This window comes from Buteo buteo, chromosome 17 (genome assembly GCF_964188355.1).
Source record: "Buteo buteo chromosome 17, bButBut1.hap1.1, whole genome shotgun sequence".
NCBI classification, from domain to species: domain Eukaryota; kingdom Metazoa; phylum Chordata; class Aves; order Accipitriformes; family Accipitridae; genus Buteo; species Buteo buteo.
Window position 1 is genome coordinate 16,760,107 of NC_134187.1, and position 14,513 is coordinate 16,774,619.

The window sequence follows — 14,513 nt, forward strand, 5'->3', positions numbered from 1 at the left end:
TGGGATGCAAAGTTTTCCTGGCTTGGGCTTCAACAGATATGTTACATGTGGAGGAAAGAGGCACAGGTAAGCTGTTCTGATAATCCCTCACGAGGACCAATAAAATCTTTATACTATGCCATTAAGCATTCATGACGCACCATCTGGACTGCAGAAAAGCTAATTTTGGAATGTTTTAAACACAGCAGTTTATAAACTCCGATGCATTAGTTACCTGGAGGGCGGTTTTGCAGGATTCAGAGAGAAATGGTAAAAGGAACATGGGTGGAGCGCTCCAAAACAAACTGCATCTGCAACCGTGCGGTCTCCAAGTCCTCCATCCTGGGCTAGGGCAAAGACCCTAAGGGCTATGTCGTGCACTGAAAAGCCACAGGTTGTCCCATTCCCAGTGGATAAATGCTCCTTTTCCAGCCAAGCACTGGAATTTGTTTTAATTTAACTGATGTTGGCCAAATTTCTCTGACTGGAAGTAGTAAAGAGGGAAGGCAGAAGCTCCTGAACCCTGAACAGCGAAAAGGAGGAAGAAGAAGCAGCCAGCAGGTGGACAGGATTGTCTGTGCAATCGGTGGCTCTTTGAACTGCTTTGGTACTTGGCAGGCTCCAGTGAGTTGCTGGCTGCGGGCCAGCACTGTGGCCGGGGTTATTTAGTCCTCCCCTGCCTCAGCCTTGTGCCTGCAGGCAGGACCCCCTTCAGGCCCTGCCCTGCTTTTGTAATCAAAAAAGCTTTTGTTAATCCGCCTGATTTATCTCTGGCCAGGTAGACTAATGCCTTCATTAGGTCCTTGTCTGCAGCTGGTTTTAATACTTAAAGGCATTTGGCTCGTCTTCCTGCTGGCTTGCATCCATCGCTACCTTAATAAGACCTGGAATTTTACGGACCCTTCCACTCCCAGTGATAGCCATTAACATCTGCAGGGTTATAACTGTGCACACAAGTAGTCACACATCATTTGGGAATAAACTACCTGAAAATATGGAATGCACATATAAAATTGCCATGCCTCTGGAGAAAAAATGTTTATATTCCCCTATTATTTTTCAAGAATACTTTCTTATATTTGAGTTTAGCAAAGATTTCTACATATACTCATAGAATTAGAAATATTTTAATGAAGTAAAGATAGTTGTCTGGCTAAAATGGTTTGCTTTTCTCTTTTCCTAGCTTCTTTGCAACAGTCTACTTGACTTTTTCTGCACTTCATACCTAAGGAAGCACAAATCTGGCTTTAGCTGAGGGAGGCTTGGGGTTTTTAGTCCAGTTCTTAGCTGTTATAGAATCAAAGAATCACAGAATAGTTTGGGTTAGAAGGTACCTTTAAAGGCAATCTTGAACACTTCCACAACCTGTTCCGGTGCCTCACCAAGCTCACAGTAAAGAACTTTTCTCCTTACATCTAATCTAAATCTACTCTCTTCTAGTTTAAAGCCATTACCCCTTGTCCTATCACTACATGCCATTGTAAAAAGTCCCTCTCCGGCTTTCTTGTAGGGCCCCTTAAGGTACTGGAAGGCTGCAATAAGGTCTCCCCAGAGCCTTCTCTTCTCCAGGCTGAACAACCCCAAGTCTCTCAGCCTATCTTCATAGGAGAGGTGCTCCAGCCATTTAATCATTTTTGTGTCCCTCCTCTGAACCCATTCCAACAGGTCCATGTCCTTCTTATGTTGGGGGCCCCAGAGCTGAACATAGGACTCCAGCAGGAGGCTGGAAGATGTCCACAGCCCTCGGCACCAGAAGACCTGTTCTGGGCACCTGTGACATAATTCTCTACAAAGATCGGTACCAAACATTGAAACCTGCCCAACGATTTCCCATAGGCTTACTCCAGAAGTCTGTAGAAAGGCAATACTAACATCATATACATGAAGAAATGCATCTCTGTATGGGAAAGTACCAACGTCATGATGGCAGCTTTTTTAGCAGCTCCACAGAAGGGACTTTTATTTATTGCTAACTTTCTAAAGACTTTCCTTTGGGAACTTCAGCAGGGTGTTTTGGACAGGGATCAGTAATAATAACGAGAAGCAATCCAATACAATCCACGCAGGACTGAGTGGAGAACTGGGCATTAGCCATACTGCGAGAGCACAGCTATCCTGGAGCAGCAGTGGCACCTGGCTGAGGCAAGACCATATCCAGGGCAGCAGGTCAGGAAGAGGTTAAACAACGTGTGGGAGAAGATGACTGGAGGATGTGGTTGTTGCTGGGGCAGGAGCACTTCCAGCAGAAGCCCTTTAATGTGGTAGCAGGCAAGAGCACACCTTGGTCTCCCTCTACTTCTACTGAAGCGAGGTTAAGGTAGGCACCAAAAAAAGAGATTCAGTTAATTAAGTCCCAAAAGTTGATTAACCCTATGGCTTCATTGAAGCTTTCTGGGAGCACCAAAGCAGCCACATGCTCCCTACCATGCCACTGTTCCTCCTAGGCAAGATAGCCTGTTGCTGGTCCACCAATGGCTTTGTCCTTAGGGATACTTCCTGAGCTCAGAAAAGCATTGGCTGATGCGGGCTTCAGGAGGGGATCCCCTAGGCTATGGATGCGGAATTGAGCTAGAGGCACAAGCCTTCCCCAGTCTCATGGACTCCCAGCGAGAGCCCACAGCATGGTTTCGCCTATGAGATAGACAGTTCTGCGCATGATCGCTTTCAAAAGCAATGTGTACGTCTGATTGCCAGGACCAGCCTTAGAGCAGCTCTGGAGATCTGATTTATGAAACTGCCATAGAGACAGAGAGCATTTGGGAAACAGAAAGCTAAAAGCCATTGGAAGCAGTTTCCCTTCTTATAATGCTATTAGCTTCCAGGTAACTCTGGGAGCATGACACCTTTTTCACGTGGGGGATCATTAGCATACCCAAATACGCATGTGAAAGAACACAAAGCATAAGAAAAAAATTTAACCCCCCCCACATCCCTGCTTTCTTCTTACCCAGGAGGAAATGCCACATTGGATCAGAGGGCAGATGGGAAAGTTATAACTAGAAGTCTTCATGAGTAAACTAATTTTTTTTCTGTTTCTGTTTTTGTCTTTAATGCTACCTTTGCATTAAAACAGAAAATACCTTTGCTAGCAATTTGTTGGCAAGAGATAAGATGGGCCATATAGGCACACCCTAGAACTTGCAGTTTGGGGGGAGAACTGATATTTGAGTTAAAGTTAATATAGATAAGTAACTAAAAGGAGCAGCCTTGCATTATAGCAGCTGTTAGGTCAAGGATTCTGAGCTATGACTGTTCTCTCAACTGTGTCCATGTCTTCAGCCTTGGATCTCCCCAACGAGTTCACCAGCAGTGAAATTGTCTTAGGACACAGAACACGAGAATGGTTTCCACAAGTGATTTTTTTGCAGTTGTATTCATGTGTCCTCTTGCAGGCTCTGCAGTTCACCCATGGGAAAGTGTTTGCAGTTTAAAGATGTCCAGGCTCGGTCCTGCGTCGTCCGTACTCCAGGGCATAGCGCGAGACCGAATGTGTGCTGCTCATAGCCGTGCCCAGACGTATCTGCTTTTGGATGCAGGCAACAGATACTAAAGTGCAAGTAACCCCTATGAGACAAAAAAACCCCTGATTGCAGGAAGATAGATAATTCACTAACCAGCACCGTCGTGTTTTTACATGAATAAGTAATAGCACATTAGCTGGTGTAGGAACACTCTTCTACTTTAAAGGAATAATATTGGTGTTTTAATAAGCAGAAAGCCCCCACTTACCCAGGGAGGCTTCAGCTCCTTGCTTTCCCTTGGCTTAGAAGCTGCTTCTCCCTGAGCTCAGTGGAAAGACATCATGACGGCATGAAAACATGACCACTGCTGAGATTGCACCCAGGAACTTGCACATCCTTTTGGCTACCCCGCAGCTGTAGTTTATTAAAAGACACAGTGACATTATACATGTGAGGGCAAGGGGATACCAAAAACCTCACCTGCACACTTCAGGGCTGTAATTGGAAAAGCGTTGAGGAAACTTCAAGCTAACATCCTCTGACATCAGCAGTCTTGGCTGGATTTCGCATGTAGCCTTGCCAAAGCACTTGCGAGTACTGTTTGACATCAGCACAAGCAGCACTGAACATTTCTATGGGATGTGTGGCCTAAATGGTAAATGGAAGGCCTTTTCAGCAGCACATTAACTGGGATAAAAAAAACCAAACCAGGTAGCCTAGTTGCGCACACTGCTCTCGATAGGATTTTTGTTTATGCCCATATCAGTGGCACCCAATGGGACATGTACGACTACACACACTGGACACCAACCTCATCTCAGCTCACAGAAACCACTAATAAAATAAATTTAAAATGGCTCTTCAGGCCCTAAATTCTAACAGGAAAAGTGCCTCTCTTCAGGCTAAAATGCTTAAAAATGAGGATGGATTTCTCAAGGCAGTCCTTTTCCACGAGGCTCCAAGGATAATAATGGTGGTCTTAATTCATGTATTCAAAAATCAGCATTTAATGATGACTGGTAGCAAGAGGCTAACTGAAAGTGATACGAATTGTGGATGAAAATATATGGTATGCGGCTGAACAATCTGGTTCCGCTGACATGTACTGTTTCTTGGGAGAGCAGTAAATACTAATAAAAAAACCTGGTGGTTTAGTTCAATTTTCTGTCACAAACCAGACCACTAATTTTGATTTTATTTCATTGAATCCCCTAAATTAAACATCTAGAAATAAAGAGAAGACTAATGGAAATTTAGTAAAACCAAGACTTTCAGGAGAAATTACTTTTCTGAACGCTATAATATATTCTTGATGCTTCATCCACTGCTGGAAGAAGATAAGAAGGGGTGGCAGGAAGGAGCTGCTCCTTCCCTAGCCTACTCCCATGGCGTAGCCAGGGTTTGACAGACATCACTTACACAGACACACTTTTGTAGTTCATATAATGCGCAAACACAAAGAAAAATTGCACAGCTGCTTGGTAAGCTGAGATTTATCTTCCCCTTTTAACATTTCTCTATAGCTCGCAGTTACAGCACTATCCCTGCTAAGCATAAATAATATTAAAAATACATCTGCCCTGCAATCTCTGCGTCCAGAACTGAATCCAAACTTGCCAAAAGTTCAAGGATGCTCACATCAGAGATTTTGGTTCAGGCACGTCTCTGGCGACCTTATAAACCCGTTTACTCTGCAAAGAGAAAAACAGGAAGCAGAGACCATGTCAACCCCTGGGGCCTTTCCTCCAGCTGACCTGGCGTGGTCCGGGAGAAATAATTTCGGTTGCAGGCACAAGCAGTAGGAACTTTTCTCCGCTTCGTCCGTGGAGTATTAACACCCTGACAGGAGGCAGAGCCTGGTAGCAAGCTGTTTCAGAGCTGAGCTGATGAAAAGAGCGGCTGGAGTAATGGTGTCTCTAGCTCTTTGGCGGTCGGAGGTAGCTTGCTTGGAGCCTTCTTTCTATCACCTGTGCTGAGCAAACAACTGAATGATTTTTTAAGAGGAGAACTAAGCTTTGGTTTGCCCTATTGCTGGGTTTTGTATGTTGGCTTCCAAGTGGCTTTTATGTTTAGGTCGTTGGGGTTTATTAGCAAAAAAACTTAGAAAATAGGACAGAAAAGTGGTTTTCAAAATTGAATTTGTAAATCTATATATTTGTCAAAATTGTATGTGACGTCTTGAAACCACAGCATGCAACTTCAGTAGCTAATCAGCAAAGCTGTAATTGCAAACCTATGCATCAGGCAGCTGAGTCATGAGATAAAGTCGGAGAATTGGGGATGACCAGCCAGAAAAGCCACATTCTTGCCTTGTAGAGATGCAGAGCATTTCTGGTTCCCTTCCTGTCTGCTGTCGAGGCTTTGCAAGTAAACAATCACCGTGAATAATCTATGCATTTCATGTACACTACGCACGTTATTGTAATGTGGAGAGGGTTTAAGGGATTTTGAGAAAAACTACTCAGAGCTGTTCCAAACAATAGCTAGGATTAATGACACATTTGCAACTCCTAGTGTTTCCCTGATTTTAACAGAAAAGCATTTTCTGCTTTTTAAAGAGTTTATCTTATTGATGTAGCTGTTAAAATACCAGAGACAGACTCTAAATTGCAGGTAAATATTCTGCTGTGCTAGGGAATGGCTTTGCATCAGACGTAATTGACGGAAACACTTTAGAAAGCCAGGAGGCTAAAAGTTTCTCATTCATTCACTCTGCTTAACAAGGGTTCGTGGATACAATTAGGTAAAAATCAGAGCTGATTCTTGGGCTAAATACTGGTCATAAGAGAAAAAATATGTGCTGAATACATTTTATTATAAGTATCGACCAAGGCTAATTTCAGAATTGTTCTCACAACAATGGTGTGTGCTTTTATTCTTGCTCTACTTTTCAGCTATCAGACAGAGGATTTAGTTCTTCTGCCACCATCTCCAGATAATACACCAGGCTCATAACTGCCTATCATCAGCTAAATTTCCAGTGTTTCCCAATGTATGCAGAGCCCTGCGTGTCTTACAGTCTCACAATATCTGCATTACTTGGTTCTGAGAACACTTTTTGAAACGTCCAATTTGAAGAATGGTTTTAATCATTATTCTGTGTGTCTGAGCTGGTTGGTGGCCTGAGCTCTCTTGTCAACCAGGGAGACAACCTACTCAAAGGAAATGAAAATCTTTGTAATGAAAGGAAGTTAAATCCTCTTAGAAAGGCTCTCTTAAGAGAGCTTAGTGGAAGAGGATTAATGTCGTTGTTGTCTACCTGGACTTTGACACCATTTCCCACAGCATTCTCCTGAAGAAACTGGCTGCTCATGGCTTGGACATGAGTACTCGTCACTGGGTAAAAACTGGTCGGATGGCCAAGCCCAAAGAGCGGTAGTGAAGGGAGTTATATCCAGCTGTTCCCCAGGTGGTGTTCCCCAGGGCTCAGTACTGGGGCCAGTTCTCTTTAATATCTTTATCAATGATTTGGACAAGGAGATCGAGGGCACCCTCAGTAAGTTTACAGACAACAACACCAAGTTGGGTGGGAGTGTTGATCTGCTTGGGGGTAGGAAGGCTCTACAGAGGGATCTGGACAGGCTGGATCGATGAGCTGAGGATAACTGTATGAGGTTCAACAAGGCCACGTGCCCGGTCCTGCACTTGGGTCACAACAACCCCATGCAATGCTACAGGCTTGGGGAAGAGTGGCTGAAAGTTGCCTGGTGGAGAAGGACGATGTATTGGTCAACAGCCAGTTGGATATGAGCCGGCAGTGTGCCCAGGTGGCCAAGAAGGCCAAGGGCATCCAGGCCTGTATCAGAAATAGTGTGGCCAGCAGGACTAGGGAAGTGATCATCTCCCTGTACTCGGCACTGGTGAGGCCGCACCTCAAATACTGTGTTTGGTTTGGGGCCCCTCACTACAGGAAAGACAACAAGTTGCTGGAGTGTGTCCAGAGAAGGGCAACCAAGTTGGTGAGGGGCCTGGAGCACAGGTCTTATGAGGAGCAGCTGAGGGAACTGGGGTTGTTTAGCCTGGAGAAAAAGAGGCTGAGGGGAGACCTTATTGCTCTCTATGACTACCTGAAGGGAGGTTGTAGCGAGGTGGGTGTTGGTCTCTTTTCCCAAGTAACAAGCGATAGGACGAGAGGAAACGGCCTCAAGTGGCACCAGGAGAGGTTTAGATTGGATATTAGGAAAAATTTCTTCACCAAAAGGGTTGTCAAACATTGGAACAGGCTGCCCAGGGAAGTGGTGGAGTCACCATCCCCAGAGGTATTTAAAAGATGTGTATATGCGGTGCTTAGGGACATCATTTAGTGGTGGACTTGGCAGTGCTAGGTTAACAGTTGGACTCAATGATCTTAAAGGTCTTTTCCAACCTAAATGATTCTATGACAGGTTTCCCAGGGCAGGTCCTGAATAACCTTGGGCTGTGATTTGGTAAGCAGTGTAAGACAAGCATGGATTTAACTCCAATTTGTCTCTTTATTAGCACTGCTTTCCTGAATGAGTGTAACTAAGGCTTTTGCCCCCACAAAGGCTTTTTTTTAGATCACCTGGCTTGATGTCATTAGTCAGAGATCACCTCTCTCATGCTATCCAGAAAGCAGTGAGAGAGCGCTGTGTGTTAAATGCAGCACTGAATTACCCCACAACAAACCAAAATTGCAAGTTGAGAGAAATATGTCTAACAGCCTTTAAGACCCAGCTTAACAGCACCTTCTCGCTTTTTCATTATGAAAGGCCTCTTCTGTCTTCTGCTGGCAAAACTTTGGTCTGTGATGCAGCTGTGCTATGAAAATCAGAGGAAGATGTTTATCATGACTGTGACAAGAAACGGGCAGCACCAAGTGGTGAAAATGATTCCTTAGAGCTTGGCAGCCTGGTGGCCACACAGCCAGGGTTGTGTGTCTGGTGACAAACCCTGCTGGGAAAGGGAGATGCAGTCATGCCTTGTCCTGGACTCTTTCTATTTGATTTTTGTCCCTTCGCCTTCCTTTTGAGCTAACATCCTCTCAGGTGATGCACAAACTTCTTGTACCTTACAAAAGTTTACAGTGAACTGCATTGTGATACATGGTTCATTTTAGCAGATTCATGTCCCTTTAGCCCTGGGCACGCTGTAGCATCCAAGAGGAAGGCCATGTGCTCAGCATCATTCCTCCCTGAGCAGCACTACCAGGTATGACTCTAGTGTGGCCAGAAGAGCAATGAAAACTACAATTTCCGTGCTAAAATTCAGATATGAAATTTGCACGTAAATGAAGCCTTTCAGGGTCATTTCGTGCTCTGGACTCATCACGGTTTTCTACACACTCTTTCTCATAAAAAGTTTTAATGCCTTAAATATGTAAGTGTTTGGAGCAAACACAGTTTGATTCTAGTGTTTTAGAATAAATAGGAAGTGAGAAGAGTTGAGCAGCAGTGATGTCATAGCAATTTTTTTTTGCAGGCGAGAAACTGCAAAAACAAAACCCTGGAGAATCTTTTCCATCATGCCCTCCTGACTTTGGAAAGGTCAGATTGCATGGGAGAGGAGAGCACCTTTGGCCTCCCTGCTGCTCCTCTACAGGCATTTAGGGGAAGCTTCCTGGTGGCACGGCCGAGGCAGTGAAATCATTGGTTCAGCCTGGAGTTTCACCAAGTGACACACACCGGAACTCTGCACACACGTTAAATCATGCATGAGTCATCAAGTGATCCCATCAGTATATCAGTGCAAGTGCTTACTTATAAATCATGGATGAATCATAAGGCATTAGTTTGACTCTTTAACCATGGATTATCAATCATATGTTTTAAAAACAAGATGATAGCTGGTGTAGGAAAGTTATCCACAGAGTGCTTTTGTGCTATTCAGCTGAACGTTGATAGGGCACTAATCGGAGAAGTAGCTAAATGGAAAACAAATCCATGTGCAATTTGGGAGATTTACTTTCACTTACATGAGAATATCTCTGGGAACCGAACACGAGCTACATCAGCACAACTGTACTTTAACCACTATCTGAGCAATGCAATAAGTTGACAGCATATGTAGAGAGTTTTTCACTTGTGGCTTTATATTTGATACTTTATGTATTTCATTTGCTTACACCTGTCACCAGCCTTTAATAGCTGTTATGCATTATTATTCTCATCTTACAAAGGCAGGGACAGGGAAAGAATGTAAATGGGGGCTGAGGTGAGACAGACACAGCAGAGCTGGAAATACATCTTGTTTCCAGGCCCTGTTTGACACAGACTTTGCCTAACAGTGTAAACTCATTGTTTTTTGCTGCCATTACAGCAGATGCTGCTGGCGTCTTCTAGAAGCGAGGGTCACATCTGAGCATCATCGTTTCAGTGGCAACATTCAGAGTCAACCATGGGACATTTATATTAGCATTTCAACATCACTGGCCCAGGAAAAAATATTTGTATATATAGTTTCAAAATGCTGCCTGGAAAAATCGTAAATGCCATAGGACATAAATCCAACAGCAAAGTGACCACTGTGCCTTAGGAAGAGGGTTGGGCCTGCAGAGTATTATCTCACCTGTCACCAGACCAGCAGCTGGCTGTGCTGGGCATCAAAGATCACTTGTAGAATAGTTCTGCCTTCCTGCACCACAAGCAGGACAAGCTCAGACTAACATGGAGCTTCTAGAGGAACGATTTAAAAGGTCACTTCATGACCGTGTCTGTGCTACGCTATATTGAAGAGTGAATGCTTAAGCTGTACTCACAAATTATACATGTTGATGGCATATCCAAAACAGGTCTGAATATCATATTGGGCATAATTGGCCCCAAATGATCTTTTCTTTTGAAATATTTGCCAGCATTTTGTCAGACACAGCGGATCCTGTCTTGGAGCAGGAGGGTGGACCAGAAAGGATCCCGAGATCCTTTCAAACTCTATTTTCTTGTGGTCCTTGTTGTTAATAAACTCAAATCTGTAACATCATTTTTGATCCGTGCTCTTAAATATTAGAGCTTATGAACCAGAACAAAGATACACCTTCAAAGCAGGGGAATTGCCAGGGATCCAGTTTATGAAATATTGTCCAAAAGCTGTGGAAGGATACCAAAACTGATTTCCTACAACAAACCAATGGGCCATGCAACCTAGTAGCTGGTGTCTGACATTGGTCAGTAATAGCACTTGGTGTAAATTCATTCCAGCATATCACACAGTGTTGACCATTAGTTAGTATCATTTACTTTCAGAAAAAAGGCAGCTGTAGGACAATTCACACTCACTTGCCCTATGGCTTTACTCTGAACATAGCTTCCTCAGACCTGCTTGGTATTGGTAGTTGCTGAGACAATTTTTCATGCACAAAGACCTTCTTGCTGTTTAAAATAAAAACCAGCTTGTCATAAACAAATGAAAACCTGGGACATTTAGATATTCTAAAGGCAGTTTCCAAGACAGCATATGAAAAGTTAAGGCTGCTATTAAGAGCCTGCATTAACTGAATGCTTATGTTGGTAAATACTAGAGAGGGAATAGCCACCTTGCCCTCAGAAAAGACAGGAGAAAGCGCAGAGGTGGGAATTCCTTCCATCTTCTTGGACCAGCTCAAGAGAAAACAGTCCAGTGCTGGGGAGGGCGTATACCTGCACTTTCGCTTAGGCTGCTCCTTGGAATGGTATCTCTGTTGTTCTCCCAGTAGGGAAAAACAGTTTGCACACTCACTGATACAAATCTTCATGGTTACCAGGTGCACCAAGAAGTGAAGGTCAGTGCAATAAATCCTACCTGTGTGCCACCATTTGAAACATGATACCTCTCAGTCTGCAGAGCACATTTTTGCAGATTCTTCCTTCTGCAGCTTGAAAACATGCTTGGCATCTTGCTACTTCCATACAGTAACAGTGTCATCAGATAAAGCTACCTCCCTTGAATCATGTACTGAATACCAAGGAGCACAAACCATCCTGTATGAGGAAATTTAGTTTGCTTTAAATGAGCTCAGCTACCAAATCCTTTTTGCTACAAACATGTTCAATTAAAAAATATTTATTTACTATTATCCTTTGGTGATTATGGCTTGCAGGTTCAGCTTTTTATTTTCTTACGTTCCTGCTTTTTAGCTTGGTCAAAGATCACTGCACTTACCTGAGAGCAGAGCACATCTTCTGAGGCCCAAGTCAGAGCCCACGCACTCTGGATCTCTGTCAGAGCTTGCACTGAACAACGTGGTTTCAGAGGGGTAAATCCTAATTGATTTCAGACAAGCACCATTTCTATGAGACATCTCAAAAGCACTTTCCAAATCCGCTGTGCTAAGGAGCTACTAATATTTTATGAAAAACTTTACCAAGCAGAGCCAGTCCTCTCATGGGTCATTTCCGTCCTTTTGTTTTATTGCAGATATTTATCGCAAAAATAAGATGCCTTGTTCATGAAAGATCTTCTACTCTTCTTTGCACTCCCCCACTTAAATCCAGGTTGTCTGAGTATCATACGCAGAATTAGTAGGCTACATTAAGGAGATCAGAAAAAAACACCTTTTTTGGAAGTCTTCAGTGCACTGGGTATCACAAGGCCCATCCAATCACGTAGCCTCTAGTTCTCATTTCACCACAAAGTATAAAGTGAAAGCTTTCTCTTTCTTATGTGTAAGTAGCTTTTGTAAGCCACACTGGTTAGAGGTTTATATTCTTAAACACATTTGAGCAGGCCTATGGAAGAGAAATGATGGTGATACTGATTCTGTAGCACCTTCCTTATCTTTGACGGTGCTTGGACTCCATTTCTGCGTAAGCAGATCAGCTGTGGAGCAGAAAGCCCCTGATTATATTGAGACTTCGCACAACCATATATGCTCAGGGGCTCAGACTGCCGGAGCAGAGGCTTACTTAGTAGATAACAGTATCAGTGCAGCTAAGCAATAACCCAATACTCACCACAGGAACAGAAGTCCTACAGACTATCAACGGATGAAACAGCTGGTATTCATTGCATTATTATAATCTTTAAAATAACATTATTATAGAAAAAGACCACTTTCTCTTACCAATGATTGCTTTATTTCTGTATTAGTGGTCATTAGGAAAGTTAATGTATCAGAATGTGATGCTGTCTAGAACACTGGGAAATATGATTTCATAAACAAGTATAATTCATTACCATCCCTGAATAATGGAACTACCTATTACAAAGACCTCTGAACTGCTTACTATTCACTGAAGGTGAACTAGTATGTTGAGTAACATGAGGTATTTGTGTGAGACAGCATCTCCAGATTCTCAAGAGGACAAAAAAGCACTACAGTGTGCCTAGCCTATGTAAGGAAAATTAGACACATCATCAGCAAATTAAAGGACTTAACCTCTCCAATTTCGGCTCTGAAGGGAAACTGTGAAATCTTGCTCTTCCCTGTACTGCCACTAGAAAGTCCGGAGGGGAACTTGAACTAACACACAGGCTGCATGGATGGGAGTGGTCCTGGACAGATGCAAGCACTTCAGTCAGCCGTGGAGGAAAAAAGTAGCCTCGGTGATAAGTGCTTTTTCGACTGTGAGTTAATGCTGCCTCACATCATTGATGGCACAGGTAGCACTGCCTGTTTGTCTTGCTCTTTGGAAAGCACTTCCTAGCTTTCCACAGCAGATCCATAACCCAGCACTATCTTCAGCTTCTCCTGATGATATTTTCACCTTCTCATTCTAAAAGCAGTCTGGTGTGCAGCACTGCCAGCACTGGTACATCAGTGTCCGGGGTTTCTAGGCATCTGGCCTACCGTTGGTCAAATGTATACTCAGGAATCAACCTGTAAGACTTTAAGGTACATACAGTCAAGTCTTCTGTCAGATACCATTAGGTCTTCAAGAATGGTGCCAGAAAAGCTCCAACAAGCAGCCACAAATATCTCCTGGTTGTCCCTTTTTGTTCAAACAGTTAAATGCCAAATCTCTAGAAGTTTCTGGTTTCTTATGCTTTCCTCTTTCATCCCATGGTGATGTTCTGCTATAGGAAGCATGACCTGTGTAATGCATGAATAATATGCCATGTAGTTGACCTATTTGTGCCACACAAGGCTAGTCTCCTCATAAATTTCCTGAGACGGAAGGGCCTTGCATGAGAAAATCACCTTTAAAAGACAGGAAAAGACAAGGTAGGAATAAGCACTCCGTGTTCTTGGATATAGATGCTTACCAGTGAAGTCCCATGGAGATCTCTTCAAAAGCATAGATCATATGACAACCTCTTCATAAATGGTGTGGAAAAGTGAGATTGCTGGTGATATGAACTGATTCAGAGCAACAATATCAAAAGGTGACTGCACAGAGTTGTAGGACAATCTTGCAATAGTAAGAGGCTGGATAATAAACAGCCAGGTAAACTATGAGAATGATAAAAGTGGAATAATGCATATTGAAAAGACAATTGTTACTCCATGTACGAAGCGATGGGCTTTGCCCTGGATGTTATTACTCAGAAAAGAGATCTTAGTTAGATCTGTTAAACTGTTTACTCAAAGTTCAGGAGCAGTTTTTAAAAGGCTAATTTTAATACTAGAAAAATTTAGAAAAGAAAGCAAGAACAAAGCAGAAATCAGAACGGTTGTGTGCCTTACTATACGTGTCTACAGTGCAGAGAGTTGACATCTATTTCCAAAATGATATAGTGCCAGGAAAAAACATGAGACAAGGGTGTTCTTCCCATATAGAGAATAATCTGAGACATAAGGAATCTCCAGCATAAGCAAGAGATGACCATGAGGAATATATATTAGGGTTTAAAAATGATGAAGCACACAGGTAAGGTTAATAGGGTATAATTTTTCAATTTCTTATAATAAAAAAGGTAGGGCACCCCACGTAAATCTTTGTAGTGGCATGTTTGAAAACGAGAGGTGTACACAGTGCATTGGTAAGCTGGGGAACTTACTGACACATGATATTGTGCCTCAACTCTATGTGTTGACAGAGTGAATAGAAAAATTGATGGAAGAGAGAATATATCAAACATATAATACATGGCTCAGGAATTCCTTGGCAGAGCCTCCTGGGGAAGTTCTCCTACACTTTTCATACTTCTGTGCCCTTCCCTAAGTATCCACTGTCACAGGTCTTATTTTTTCTGTGTTTT